Source organism: Myodes glareolus, chromosome X, assembly GCF_982192425.1.
Source record: "Myodes glareolus chromosome X, mMyoGla1.1, whole genome shotgun sequence".
In the NCBI taxonomy this organism is placed as follows: Eukaryota; Metazoa; Chordata; class Mammalia; order Rodentia; family Cricetidae; genus Myodes; species Myodes glareolus.
The window spans coordinates 5,429,807-5,445,019 of NC_142053.1; positions in this window are offsets into that span (position 1 = coordinate 5,429,807).

Genomic DNA, 15,213 nt, shown 5'->3' on the forward strand with positions numbered 1-15,213 from the left:
CAAGGAGAGCAGGGGAATTCTGGGGAGGAGGAATTTGATTCCTCCCACTCCTGCCCAGATCACCGAAGCAGCAGGATGTGATCTGCCCCACTGTAAAATGTACTGAGCCTCATGACTAACATAGATCAGGATAATGGGTCAATATAAGCTACAATAAATAATAAGAAGCCTGACTTAATGGGCCAATTACCTTTATAACTTATAGAGATCTCTGTATTATTTTCTTTTGGGGCTAAATAGCTGTGGGAATCAGGCAGGACAGAAAACCCAAACAAGCAGGTGGCCCCTCATATTACATGAGTTGGTGTAACTACTAGCAGAATATGAATTAGAACACATTTTCATGACTTTATGTTAAGGGCTCCTGCTGCATCTTCCTTATGTTTTTTCTCACTTTAAACAGTTTGTAAATACCCCAAGCTATTTTGAGTACCTGTTAGGTATAGAATCTATTCTTTAGGGCAGAGATGGGAGAATATTTTCTACGAAGGACCAGATAGCCAATATTTCAATCTTTGTAGAATCGTCTTTATGACAGCTACTCAACTCTGCAACTAAGGAAGAAAAGTATTCATAGATGACATGCAAACAAGTGTGTATCATTTTGTGCCATTAGAACTTTAAAAAGAAAATCAGGAGGTTGAAACTATCTGTGGATCATAGATTGCTTATCTTTCTTACATTAGCTCAGGATTGACATTTAAGATATATTTCATGGAGTAGAACAGGAGTAGAAATTTGAAACGTCTTCAGCTGGACAATAGAAGGAGATCATGATAGTGAAATCTGTGAAAAGGACAAAAGAATAGCAATAGCAGTAAGTATTCTGCCCTTTGTCCTATGTGGGCTCAACTGAAGAACAATCATGGAGTATAAAGAACAACAGAGGGAATAGACCTGTGAATGGAAAGATGAACAGGCATCCCTCTTATGGGGGGAGGGGTCTGCAGAAACTACTATAACTTTTGATATTTCAGTTTTCTAAGACAGTGAAATAAATCTGATTTCAAAACAATTGGTCTTTATGCCAAAATGTATACACATGTACACATAGAGAAATAAAGAATTGTGATCTAACGTGGTTAGAAAAAAATGACAGATTGAGTAAAATAATTCTGGTGAAAGTGTGTGATTCATTAGATCCCTGTTTTGTATCAGCATAAAGCAGGCATGAGGGCACAGCTGGAAAGCAAGAAAAGATTAATATTTCCTGGTTGGATACCATCCATCATTAAAAACCCATCTAATAATTCTTATTACCTATTTTAAAAGTGTCCTGTGTGAAAATTTTTTGTGTGTGTTGAGGTAAAATCTCAGCAGTATTGTCCTCTTCTACTTTTTTCATTTATCTGTAAAACTTTAACAGAGTAAAGCAAGCAGGAAAAACACTAACTATACTGAGGATATGTTCTGAAAATTTCTTTTCCTCTTACTGGCTTTAACCTAAAGTTTCCATGACTCTGATATGCTTGTTGCTTCTCATATTAAACATTTTGTATCCACATTTTGCTTCCTTTCCTGTTTAACCATGGTCTTGTATGGAGATATAGTTATTCCATCATCGACTCTATTACAGCTCAGTTGGTTAGGGCAACATGGAAAATGGATATAGTCTTTTGTGGTTCATCCAGCAGCTCCGAGTGTACTGTACCTCTTGTGTTTCGGTGTTTACCTTTCCCTGGAGGCTATCAGTGTATACAAGTGTGGGAACAGAGTCAGAAAGGACTAAAGACTACATAACCAGGAATATCAGATTTCTCAGGACAAGTTCATAGTTAACAGTTAATGTCACTAGCTAGACCCTAAATACAACTATTCTTTTTTATTTACTTTTTTGACTTCATTTTTGAGACAAGATCTCAGCAACAGTGCCCAAAGGTGTCCTCAAACTCTGTTCCTGCTTAGCCTCCCAAATGCCATCGTACCAGGCTATACATTTGTTCTTGTCAGACAATGAGTTTATAATTTTAAATGCAAGGCTAGGAGAATTTCAGATACAGGCACAAGAGAAGCAACACGGAGCAAAGTGCCTCTGCCATTGTTCCCTATTTGTTATCTGTTCTCTCTTCTGCCTTCTAATTAGAAGTTGATTGTCAGTAAAGTCCTTAAAATGAAAGTTGAAGCAACTAAAGAAGTAGAAGCTAGTGTGAGTGCAAGCAAGGAAGAACAAGGAAAGGCAAGATCCTGTGAACTTAGAGGAAAGGAACTGAACAAAAGGAGGTAGGAGCAAGTTCGAGGCCAGACAGGTCTACAGAGTGAATTCTGGGACAGGCAGGGCTGTTACACATTAAAACCCTGTCTTGAACAACCAAAAAAACCCCAAAATAAAACAAATAACAATAACAAAAACACCTACTTCAGAATACAATTGTAGGGATTAAATTTTAACTCTTCAACTTGCTTTCTGGCTCTGTGAATCAGTGTAGGGAAGGCAACATGTTATCAAGTCTCTCCAATTTATGTATCAGATGGAGATCTAACAGACATGCTCCAAGACTGTATAAAATTCAAGAATAGAACCTCTGAAGGCACAGTGCCTTCTAAATACTTAGTACTGTGCCTTCTAGGCACAGCATAAACCCCTGTGTTTGTTTAGAACCCACCCCTGAATCTTATGTAAAAAGGAACCCTGGACAAACAACCTGCAAAAGACAAAAACCCTGAGAGTTTGGCTCTTGGGAAATGTAAATAAGGTTTCTAGTAACTTTAAGCACTGCTTCAGCACCACCAAAGAACAAAAAGCTCAACAAGCAGGACTTCCTGGAGGCTTTCAACTAGTTTCCCCTAAATGAAAGTCAACACTTCTGTGTCATTACTGCCTTGTAACCGACTGGCTCTTCACTGGCTGCTTCAAGGAAAGAAGGTACAAAGCAAAATAATTATTCAGTGAGCTCTCCAGGTCACACTAGAAAAGATAAAGGTCACCAGGAGTTACAACTTCGAACTGAAGTAACTTTTCTCATTGCTCCAACTGATGTGGGATTTCCCTCTGTATGCTGTGATTACCAATAATGAATAAAGAAACTGTTTTGGACCTATATCAGAGCAGAACTTAGGAAGGCAGGGAAAACTAAACTGAATGCTGGGAGAAAGAAGGGTGGAGTCAGAAAGAAGCCATGGAGCCATATTCAGGGACAGACATGTTGAAACCTTGCCGGTAAGCCATGAGCCTCATGGTAAAATATAAAATAATGAAGATAGGTTAATTCTAGATGTAAGAGCTAGTTAGCAATATGCTAAGAAATTGGCCAGGCAGGAATTTAATTAATACAGCTTCTATGTGGTTGTTTCGGAAGTCTTGGAAGCTGAGAAACAAACAAGTGTTCTCTGACATGGTTGACTAAATTCACGTAAAACCTGAGAAAGCTTAAAAAGGAATCCTAGACAGAAAAGAGCAGAGTAAAGCATGGTTTGGTAGCGACATTTTCTTGGGTGGGTTCTGTTTGCTAGAAGCAAGCAGAGGCATGGCTCCTTTAAGAGAAGTTTTCCTGATTCAGTGGTAGCAGAAAAAATGCCACGCTGTTTTGAAACTGTGGCTTCCTAGTTCACCAGTACAAACAGCTCTAACTCAAGAGTTTGGGCTATAGAGCATTTAAATGGGGTTTCTGGGCAGTATGCTTCAAGTTACTTGGTAACAGCATTAGCCAATTTGTTATTAGAGTTGAGGTGGTGAGGACTGCCCCCACCCAGCAGATTCAGAGGCACTGAATGGATCTCCTCTGCCATGTTGTACTGGGCTGAGCAAGGAGGCAGGGCAACATTTCCCCTAGCAATGGCGTTGCCTAGATTTTTAAGAAGCACTTAGCATTTTAAGAAGCCATCCTGGTCAGAAAAGAATCCCAGATACATAATAGGACATATTCAGACATAAAAGACCTCAAAATGGGTCACACTATGTTTAAAAAAATGTACATGGGCTTGGGACAGAGAAGATAAAGAGTATAGAGAATCATAAAAGTGAGTAAATGGTTTAGAAAAAAATAAAACAAAGTCTTTAAAGAGACAGAGTCCAGACAGTCATAGATTAAAAGAATAAAGATAATAAAATAAATATTAAAATTAATAGAGTAATAAAAATAAGCCATGTAAAGATGAACTATATACAGAAAGACTAAATTATGTATATTATTGTATTTTCTTTGATTTTTTGACTGTGAAGTAGCTAAGTAACCAATATATATATTTTAAAGGTATTTTGACTTCAGAATTTGAGTCTAAGGATATGTTGCTTTCGAAACAGATGCTGTTTTTGTTTTCACAGAAGATGAGAACCTGTGGATTAATTCTAGAATAATGAGAGTTGATGCACCAAAACCCCCTGAAAGGTCTCCATGATCACTCCCCAAAAATTACTTCACCCAATAAAAAACAAGAAGCAGTTTGGAAAGAACTATACTCAAATTCCCAAATATTGTTTATAAATATTTGTTTATATTTAAAGGTGGATATGCTATAGAAATGAATATTTTGCATTTGTTTGGATCTTGATCTATTGATACAAATTTAAGGTCAATTTTTTATATGTATATTTCTGCTCTTAATTAAGGTATTGTGATTGTGCAGCTCATTAAAAAATGTATTGTATAATTAAGAAATATAGGTTAATAGAGTCATCTATAATAGTCGAGCTTGTAGTCATGTTAGTTAGATTTTCTAGATGTTTAGAGATATATTTCTATTAGATAGGTATTTTTCAAATCTCTCAGAGACCTTCAGAATATGGCATTTAAAATGTTGTAAGAACTTAGCACTTTTTATGACAATGAGGCACATCTGCTCCTGGCAGCACAGATCTTCTTCAAGAGGAATATGGGCATTAAAGAGTCTCCTTATGGAGTTTGCTAGACATTTGGGCAATAAACTGCTCTTGCCTGGACCGCTTGATGTACTGGACATGCAGAGAAATGACTGCTAAAGTTGCCTAAGGTGAGATAATCTTTCAGGGTCCCTGCTTCATGAAAGACTCTGCTAGAATTCTTCAGTTTACAGAAGGACATTACTGACAAACTGATAATATAGGTGGAACTGTGTTTAAAATTTCCTGCTTCACAGAAAAGTCTGCTAGATACTATGGGCCTGTAGGCTGAATAGGAGTACTCTAATGGTACTGAAGAACTTTGGGTGGCTGTCTAGGCAGTGAGATATCTCTGCCAATTCTAAAGTTTTTTGGAAGTTGCTTACAATGCACTTCCTGTTTGCTTAGTTAATATTATATCCTTCTGGAGTCTTTGATGGAGTTGAAGAATTTATAGTTATAGTTTTACTTAGTCATGATAAAAGATTAAATAGATATAAATATTGTAACTATAATTTTTTCTTGATACCTATTTTGTTTTATGTAATTTTACTATGCTAAAGTTAAAACCTTTATTTTTAATTAAACTGAAAAGGGGAGGTGATGTGGGATTTCCCTTTGTTTCCTGTGATTACCATTAATGAATAAAGAAACTGCTTTGTACCTATAGTAGGCCAGAACTTAACGAGATAGGGAAAACAAAACTGAATGCTGGGAGAAAGAAGGGTATAGTCAGTGAGAAGCCATGGACAGATTTGCTGAAACCTTGCTGATAGTCCATAAGCCTCATGGTAAAATATAAAATAATGGAGATGAGTTAATTCTAGATGTAAGAGCTAGCTAGAAATAAACTTAAGTAATTGGCCAAGCAGTGATTTAATTAATATAGTTTCTGTGTGGTTATTTTGGGAGTATGGGCAGTTGGGAAATGAACAAGTGACCTCCTTACAACATCCAACACTTCTCTAAGCTAGGGTTTGCCAGTTAGTTATCAAAGGTTATGTACTTTTCATCATCTGCTACACCCCTGAATCTTCCTGACTGGTTCATAATTCTGATCCTACATTAAGTACAATAGTGTGTAAACAGTTCAGTGTCAGTGAATCATTTATCCCTAGTTGGCTTCTGAGACTTGTTCAGCTCATTTTTTAATTTATCACTGTCCCTAGTTGTTGCAACATAAAGGACTGAAAATTAAACTTAACAGCAGTATAAATATAACTGATTGAAGGAGGGAATTTCTTACATTTATAAAATAATGTCTTTCAAATTGATACAAGTGATTTTAAAATGATTTACTGCCTCATACTATCCTTATGAATTATTATCACTTCTCATTTTACCTCTTTTAACACAACCAAGGAGGAGACAGAAAATGTAAGGAGTCTATGTTTCTTGCTGTGTGATTGTTTTATTTAATATTTATACATACATATGAGTTTTAACCAAATCTATCCCCGTTCCCTCTTATCCAACTCCTTCCTTATCTTGTTAACCATTTTTTTCTGCCTCCAAACCTCATATACTTTTTGAACCCACTAAATCCACTTAGTACTGCCAGTATGTGCATGAGTGTAGAATCATTTACTGGAGCACAGGGAGATGAATCACTAAAGAAAATTGACTCCCAACAGCTATCAATTGTCAATAGCTTCTCAGCTAGGGATGAGACTTCAATGGCCCCCACCCCATCCATTTTAAGATTTTGACTGGCTTGATCTTGTAAAGGTCTTATGTAAGTGATCCCAGCTCCTGTGATTTCATGTGTCTAAATGCACTGTCTATTTCTGTTCCACTGAAGATATATACTCTTTCAGGCTCTTACAATCTCTGTAGCCCCTGATTATTAAAAAGCATTCTCAAAATAAATTCATAAATTTAAAATTATAAATTTAATAACTTAAAATTTTGTTTTACTTTGAAAATAAAAGAGAATGTGTTTTTAATAATCAACTGCATTCAAACAGATCTTGGAATTATATATTTGCTGGTGTTTATCTTCATGATTTGTTTGGAAGTATGAATTGAAGGTCTACTATAGTGATATATTATTTGTATTTTGATAAATAAGTCTTGCCTGAAGACAAGAGGCAAAACTAGAGCCACTAGAGGTCAGGCAATGGTGACACACACTTTTAATCCCAGGATTTGGGAGACAGAGGCAGATTGACATCTGTGACTTCAAGACCACCCTGGGCTACACAAGATCAATGCAAAAACAAATCCAGGTAGTGGTGCCTTACCTTTAATCCTAGCACTAGGGAGTCATGCCTTTAATCCTAGCACTGGAACGAATATAAAATGAGAGGAGAAAGAGACTTAGTCTGCTTAGGTTGCAGTTGCCCAGCCTTGGTAGAAGTTAGACTTCTTTAGTGGCTTGTTTACTTTTCTGAGATTTGGGTTGAATCCCAATGTCTGATTCTGGGTTTTATTATTCTTGCTACACTAAATGTAATGGTATACTATTTGTATTTTGATAAATAAATCTTGTCTGAGAACCAGAGGCAAAATTAAAGTCACTAGAGGTCAGGCAATGGTGACACACACCTTTAATCCCAGGATTTGGGAGACAGAGTGAGGTGGATCTCTATGAGTTCAAGGCCATCCTGGGCTACACAAAAATCAATGCAGAAACAAATCCAGGTGGTGGTGGCTCATACATTTAATCCCAGTCCAAGGGAGTCACACACCTTTAATCCCAGCACTAGAGGGTGTATAAAGTGGGAGAAGAGAGAGGCTTAGTTTACAGTCGTCCAGCCTTGATAGATGTAAGACTTCTCTAGTAGCTTGATTGCCTTGCTTTTCTGGTTTTGGGGTTAAACCCCAATTTCTGTCTCTGATTTTTATTATTCATGGTACAGTCTACCACAAATAATAGAGCACATTCTATGCTATTATGCTATAAATACAGAAGCTTAGGTGAGTATAGCTGTGATGATTCCACTAGAGTAAGAACAAGAAATAGAAAAAGTACTTGGATTCCTGAGTACCAATAGTACTAATTCTTAAGTACTATTCAGGTTTCTATAATGATAGAATATATACATTCTAATTCTCCTAAGAATCATTGGAGTTACATTTTATTGCCTCATTCTCAAAAATAGTCTTGAAATAGGTATGTATCAGTTAATTTGCTCATGACTATACAGACAGCCTGAGGTAAGCCACACAGTTCAGTCCTGTTACTCTGACTCAAAAGTCTGTGCTCTTTTCTTTGTACCATATTGGTATCTAAAAATATGCTTTTTTGGATCTAGAACAGGAAATTCACATGATGATACTGGAATATCTTATCATGCCTAGCAAGGAAGCTTTCAAAGACTACCAAGTTTATGTGAAAAGGACTCAGAAGACTATTTAAACAGGCTCCCAATTGCCAAAGAGGGACCAAAGTTAGCCTCAATATGAAGAAAATGATGAGTTTAGAACATCAAATGTGCTTAAATCATTGAAAATTTAAATCACTCATTGAATACACTAGGAGATGCTAGTGAAATAGATTATACTTTTGAATTTGGCAATCATGTTTCCTACATAGAAAAATGTTCCCCTGAATAATAAAGTAGTAGGAATCTAGAAATAGTCCATTTAGCAAAGAAGAAAAGAAAAGTAAAATAAAAGCATCATTTTGTAATACTCAGTGAATGAGTGAATTTAGGATCAATCAATTGTTAAAAAGTCACAAAAATGGAGACATCCAAATATCTTTTTCCTAAGAGAGAGCAAAACTGCACACATGAGACAATGTAATAAAAAACAAAACACAATGTAAATAAATAAATAGACCATATGAGGTGATTCTGATTAAACCTCTGAAATCAACTACTAATTTGAAAGTAACTCCAAATACTGTGGATCATACTAAATATAACTAAGCAAAATCAAGACTAGGACTTGCCATAAGAAAAGCAACCTGTTTTTATAGAAGAAAAATTTGCAAGAAGAAATCAAATGGGAAAAAACCTATGTATTAAACATACTTCATTCAAACAAATATTCACTCATTTCAATTGTAAAAATAATTGGAAATTTAAGCATTTCTTTTAATATCTATATATTTTAAGGAAGCTTTATTCATTTTTATATAATAATGAACATGGAATACATTTTTAACAGTCATAATACTTTAGAAATACATAACAAACTGCTTACAGATAAACTTATCTCTGCAGTATATTTTGTGATATTACAGAAAGGTAAAGAGCAGATGTAAGTGTAGCTAAAATCACAGTGGCCACACATGGTTATTGTTAAGGCTTAGTGGTGGGTATAAAGGCTCATTCTAAAATTATATCTAATTTTATATGATTGAAATTTTTCATCAGTAAAAGTTATATCTATATAATAAACATACATTTGATTTTAAGATGCATGTGAAGAAAATGTAGCCCCAATTTCCCCTTCTTAGAATTGATACCAAGAATACACAGTATTGCCATGCCATATGCATATGGGAGTTACATAAGTTCAAATATGTTCATTTACCACATAGAGGGGGTAAAGAAAAGACACGAACAGAGCTATACACTAAAAGATAAAAGAGAGCACAATCACTGAGATTATATAGCAGGTTGCTTCCACTAATCTATTCAGTAATTCTGCTGTGTCATTGGAAGAAGGCAAGGCAGAAGCTATGTCTGTGGTACTCCATTAGTAAGTCTCAGTCCGTGGGTGTACATTAGCTACAGTTCATTTTCATTACTATAGAATCTATAGTATAAATACACTATAATCTATTCATTGTTGATAGACATCTGAGTTATTACCATTATCTAAATGACATAAATTAATTAATAATTAATATGACATAATAATTAAATGACATAAATTAATTAATAATTCTAAAAAAATTTTGTACCCCATGCCTTAAGCTGACTGTAAACAATATAATTCTGGGTCATAGGTAAGATATTTATTTAACTTTGGTAGATATCATTAACCAACTTCCTCAAATGGTTATGGGAATTTATGGACTATACAAGTTGAATTAATTGTTCAAATTTACATCAACAACAATAGAAGCAGAACTCTACTTTAGTTCACACAAGTGGTGTTGATTTGGTTGGTATTCTGTATCATTTGTATCCATTAAAATTAAAGGCATGTTTCACTATGTACCTAATGAGCTTATTCAGATTTTCTATGACAATTTTCTACTGGAGTTTCAGTTAAGTTTAAAAGAAGAATATATCCCCATTTTGTTTCTGATTTCCAAGTAATGTTTACAAGTGTATTCTTTGCAAGTGACAGTAAAAATATCAGAGTCAATACCAATGCTTAAGAGTCATCAGGTTCCATAAATCGGATATGTACATATCTGATAATAGCTACTTTTTGACATAAAATTATGTTTGTCTTAGTTTACATTTTGTTTAAATGTACAAGCTGTAAAGTAAAGGGGATCCCCTACCCAGGCTCAGAGATAATCCTGGAAGATGGAACAGAAGGGCTAGCTATGAGATTCAAGGGGATCAAGGAAGATTTGAGAGAAACAGTGTCTTCTAGACATGACCAGAATGCTGCAGTCATGAATGCCAGCATAAGACCAAACCAGTTAACATTCTAGAATGGAAAAGATAAGAGCTCAGAAATACCCACCTTATACTAAAGAGTTATGGATAGTTTATGGCTTTTGAAAGTGGGAAAGTCAGTTTTCTTAAATGGTATAATCCCTGGTTGGTTAACCACTTTCCCCTGGATTGCCCCACACCCAGCATATATGGACAGTTTAAACTAGGCTAATTGAAGTATTTTTAAAAGGGGGATATGAAGTTGTAGAGCTAGGGTATAACATGGATCTAGAAAAATTTAGAGGGTGGAATGGAAGGTGACTATGCTCTAAATATTTTTTAAGAAATTCTCAATTAATAAAATATTTTTAAAAGAAGAGATGAGAAAAATTATGAGTAAATAAACCTAAAAATAGTTGTATGTAGTTTCAGCTGTAAATTTAAGAAACCAATGTTGATGAAAGTCTGCAATAGAAGCACAGAAACGAAACAGAATAGCATTCATTGTTCTGTAATATGTGATGGGGCAATCACTATACCCCAGCTTCTGGCTAAGACAGCATTAGGTTTGTATGATTCCCTTTCTTCCCCAACATTAACACCATGTTTGTTCATTTCAGTCGGGGAAAGGTGGAAAAAGGAGAGCTCTTCTAGGATTGTTGTCCTTTGAATTCCTCTTAACCTTCGATAAGTCATCTCTGGACAAATAACCAGTGTTATGCCTTGCAATCATTTATAAAAATTACATTTCCAGGAGGATCTATATATGTTTTTCTTTGTGTTCACCTTGTTATTTGACTTCTCTATGCTTGGGAACTATAAGCTTAATGTCCTTTGTTTATGGCTAGAATCCTCTAATGAGTGAGTACATACCATATTCCTCTTTTTGGGTCTGGGTTAACTCACTCAAGATAGTGTTTTCTAATTCCATCCATTCGCATGCAAAATTCAAGATGACATTGTTTTTAACTGCTGAGTAGTACTTTAATGTGTAAATATTCCACAATTTCTTTATCATTCTTCCATTGAGGGGCATCTAGGTTGTTTCCAGGTTCTGGCTATTACAAATAATACTGCTATGAACATACTTGATCAAATGCTTTTGCAATATGATTGGGCATCTTTTGGGTATATTCCCAAGAAAGGTATTGCTGGATCCTGAGGTAGGCTGATTTCCAATTTCCTGAGACACCGCCACACTGAATACCAAAGTGGTTGCACAAGTTTGCATTCCCACCAACGATGGATGAGTGCTTCCCTTACTCCACATCCTCTCCAGCAAAGGCTGTCATTGGTGTTTTTGATTTTAGCCATTCTCACAGGTGTAAGATGAAATCTCAAAGTTGTTTTGATTTGCATTTCCCTGATTGCTAAGGAGGTTGAACATGACCTTAAGTGTCTTTTGGCCATGGGTGGGGGTAGGGGTGGGAGTGTGGGAAGAGGAGAGGGGGAGAGGGAAAGCAGTAGGAAAAGACTAGGGAGAGCTTGGGAGAAAGGGAGGGTGGAGATGGAGGAAGGGCAGATATAGGAGCAGGGAAGAAGATATTTACATTAAGGGAGCCATTTTAGGGGTGGCAAGAGACTTGGCTCTAGAGGGAATCCCAGGTGTTCATGGAGATGTCCCCAGCTAGGTCCTTGGGCAACAGAGGAGAGGGTGCCTGAACTATCCTTGCCCCACTATCACACTGATGATTATCTCGAATATCACCATAGAATCTTCATCTGGCAATGAATAGAGATAAAGACAGACACCCTCATCAGAGCAATGGACTGAACTCCCAAGGTCCAGCTGAAGGGCAAAAGGAGGGAGAAGATGAGCAAAGAAGTCAGGACTGTGAGGGGTTGGTCCACCCACTGAGACAGTGTGCCTGTTTTAATGGGAGTTCACTAAATCCAGCTGGACTGGGACTGAATGAGCATGTGGTCAAACTGGACTCTCTGATTGTGGCTGACAATGAGGGCTGACTGAGAAGCCATTGATAATGGCACTGGGACTTGTTTTAACTGCATGTACTGACTTTTTGGGACCCTATTCTATTTGGATGCACAGCTTCCTAGGCCTGGATGTAGGGGGAAGGGCCTTGGACTTCCCACAGGGCAGGGTTTCCTGCCCTCTCTCAAGCAGGGAAGAGGATGGAGGAGGGTGAGTGGGGGAGCAGGAGGGGAATTGGAGGAGGGGAGGAAGTGTAAATTTATAAATGGAAAAATAAAAAAACAAACAAAAATAAAAAATAAATAAAATAGCATATATACACTTAAACTTGATTTTTAAATATCAGCATGAGATTACTGTTTTCTAAATCATTCCCTTTAAAGAAAAGACATGATAACCTAGTACCAAGAAAGAAACCCAACCCTGGGGTTGCACTGACCCATTTCAATCAAGAAGAACTAGATCTCTTTGGAGAACAGATGACCCCATGTCTGTGCAGAGCATGAAACTTCTCAAACCAAAAGCAAGAGCAGCTTCAAGACAAAAGACAGTAAGAGCCCATGGTGATTGAATCCCACTAACCTATGTTGATATAATCTTATGAAAAAAAAAATAAGTAACGGTTATAGTGGGCCAAAACACATGAAATATATAAAAACCCATGAGTTCATAGCAATACTTAAATGGTTTGATAGGCCATTAGTGAACGTTGCTAGGATACCAACTCATTCTGAAAATTGGTAATTTTAAAGGGAAGGTATCAAATAATTATCTTGCCTTTTTGGTTTACACTGTCATTCAAGGTAACTAAATGGTTGGTGAGTAAAGTTCTTTATAGAAAAAAATTGAGCTAATAGATGTAGGAGAAACACCAGAATTAGAAAGAGTGCCCTTTTGTAACCGTTAATGAAATAATGGACCTAAGCTATAATCACAATGGCTGCTAAAAGCATTAGGTAAAGGAACAAAGGGGCTCTCTAAAATGGAATACCTCAGATGACACCATTTGAACCCACTGAGCAATCCTAGTATCACGAATCATGAGGCAAGCAGAACTGACTTATAAAGTGATGTCAGGAAGGATTTTTCACCCACCCATCCCCAATTTAACTTGAATCATCTAATTAAAGACTCTACTTATAGCTAAGAGATTGTTAGAAATGGGAGGGATAGAGAATAAACTCAATACAAGAACACAATCAGATGAATTAAGAATATGAGACATACTTTGGGACAAAATGTCTGAGTTTTCTGACAACTTTAAAGCAGGCCATTGCAAGATATAACCAAATACACATTTGGATCCTGTTTGGATTCTATTTCAAGTAATTCAACAAAAATACACATCTTGAAGAAAATCAGGAAAATTTGACTATGCATTAAATATTAATTAACACCTATAAATATTCATTTTGTGTTATCTATTAATAGATTCATAGATAGATAGTCAGTCAGACAGATGTATATTCTTTCATTCAACTTTCCATAGTTCTGACAAACATATCCAAGAAAATTAAAACACAAAAGATTACTTTTGGCTGACAGTTGAAGAGGTTTCAGGCCGTGGTCTCTTGGCTCCATCCATCCCTGTGGGTGTTCAGGGAAGCATAAGTTTATGACAGGGAGGGTAGGGAGGGAAAAAACTGTTGTTGGAAGTTGTTGGAAAGAGCCTAGGGAAGATTCCATGGATAAGATATGTCATTCCAGTGTCCCCAGTGACACACTTACACCAGTTAGGCCCAACCTCCTAAAGTTTCTACCACCTCCCAGTAATTCCATCAAATCTCGAATCTATTGATAATGTAAGAGTCCTTATGATCCAACCACCTCCTCAAAGTTCTACTTCTGAACATTGTTAAATAGGAGACCAAGCCTGAAATATATGAGTCTTTGGGAAATATTAAAGATAGTCATAGGCAAAGAGGCTAGATCCATGGTAGAGTGCTTTGCATGTAAAGCCCTAGGTTTCATCCTCAGTACCACATAGATCAGGCATGATAGTGAATACCTGAGTGCATACACTCAGAAGGTAGAGGCAGGAAGATCAAGAGTTCAAGATCATTGTTAGCTAAAGCAATGATAGAGGATACATGAGACCTTGTCTCAAAAAAAAATACAATTGCTGTATCAGAAAAAAATCAAAAAGCATTGCTACTAATGAAAACATAAAATATTGAGAAAAAGTCATTTGTGGTTAAAGAATGAGAGTTTTTAGTTATAAGGTTTAGAAAACAGCCAAATAAACCTGTATAGTCTAAATGTACAGTAGGAGACCGGAACTTCAGACTTAGTACTCAAATGAGATGTCAGGGCTAGACAGATATATGAGAGTCATTTATACCAGCACCTCTACAGAGAGAAGCCTTGAGATTGTATTTTTACTAGGAAAGAAGGAAGAACCAAGTCTGAGGTCTAGACAAGGTTTCTAGCTCAATGGGCTGCTATGGATGATAGAGGCAGAAAATGTTGAGGAAAGAAATGAAAGGTGGACAAGAAAAGCAGAACAAGGAAGAAGTCAGAAAAGCATGAATTAATCTGATATAGTTAATCTAAAGACGGCTAAAGAAGGGAAGGACAGCAAGAGAAAGGTAGCCAACCGTGTTATATCCCAGAACAGTGTTGAAAAGGAAAAGCCCTCGGCAAATGAATCAATCCCTAACCACCTATTTCTACCATGTATCCTAATTAATTTCCAGATGACAACGACTTCACTAATAGTAAACACATAAGAAACTTCTTTAATCTTCAACCTTCCACCATTTCTTCATTTGTTTCTTCTTTCATTCCCCCACCCTATCAGCTATTCATTTAAGTAACTTCAGAGTCTCTACTCTGAGTCAAACAAACTCCTGCTACATGTGGCAAATACTGAGACAAATATAATATCTGCCCTCTAGAATCTCACAGCATAATGAGGAAGACAGACTTAGAAAAATAATTACAACGTAGTACAAATATTTCAACAAGGACTTATT